Source organism: Agrilus planipennis, unplaced genomic scaffold, assembly GCF_000699045.2.
Source record: "Agrilus planipennis isolate EAB-ADULT unplaced genomic scaffold, Apla_2.0 scaffold277, whole genome shotgun sequence".
In the NCBI taxonomy this organism is placed as follows: domain Eukaryota; kingdom Metazoa; phylum Arthropoda; class Insecta; order Coleoptera; family Buprestidae; genus Agrilus; species Agrilus planipennis.
The window spans coordinates 9,955-11,173 of record NW_020438986.1 but is presented as its reverse complement, the minus strand read 5'-3'; positions in this window follow the sequence as shown (position 1 = coordinate 11,173).

The following is a 1,219-nucleotide window of genomic DNA, read 5'->3' as shown; positions in this document are numbered from 1 at the left end:
CCCAATGAAGTTTTCCCATTTGAATTTATTTATTTATTTATTATTAACCAGTTAATTACAAAATAATCCTACATAGGCAATTAATGCCTGATCGCAGGTCTGGTATGAAACAATAAGTACTTAAAGTTAACTAAACCTAAAACTTAAAACCTAAGATGTAGTGTATCCTTGCTACTTAGGCATAATACTTTATCATATCGCTCAGTCCAGATAATATATTAGTTGAACGAACTTAGTTTAATATAATAAATTTATTTTAATAATTAACATATACAATATATATATAATAGGAAATTAACAAAATGAGATAAAGGATTTAACTTCTAATAAATATGAAACTTCTTCAAAATATTTTTTGGGAAGGTATAGACATTAGTCTGACGATTGGACTTTCTTTCGCCAACATTTACAAGAGGCAGCAAAATTCTAATATCCTCTAACGGTGCCGTTGCCGTATCCGGTTCAAGTGGAAAATAGAAATGATTGTCAACTTTGCCATTTCTACGTAAGTAGCTAACGTCATATTCATTATCCTCAATATCTGTCAGTAATTTTCCAACATAATGCTCTGTTAGTTGTTTTCCAACAAATTGGACGACTACAAAATCGTCCTTTTTCGGTTTCACGAAATCATTCTCATCATTACTAAATAGAACGCTTAGTATTTTTTTCAGTCTTCAGTCTCTTGTAAGGAATTACTTTTTTTTCTGATACATTCTTTTCCTTTCCCTTTCTTAACTTCTTGCGTTCTCTTTCCAAGAAATCTTTTTCAATTTCATTCTTGATAGGTGTGCCAGTTGGGATGCAGCTTTTTCCTCTCTTTCTACCACGGTTTGATTGTAGTCTCGGTTGTACTTTTGGATAAGCTCGACATCCTATAGGAGAAACTAGTGTTTTATCTTTAGTCGTTACGGATGGCACTTCCACAAGTTGAGTTAGCAAACTTGGGCTCACGGATTCAGAACGGCTCTGCATCACTTGCCGATTAGGAGAAGATGGTAACTGAACTATCGAATATGGATTTGGTATTGGATCGGTAATATCATCCTGCTGAAAAGATTGACTTGAACTGGGGTCATCAGTAGAAGCATAACATTGACTGGGACCGGGAACATTAGAAAGGCCTTCGAGTGGCCGATTTGTAACTTCACTTGGCATGTAATCATTGTCAGTAAAAATGTGTCTGTCAAACGGAAAAGTGCCAGTTTTTCGGAATCCT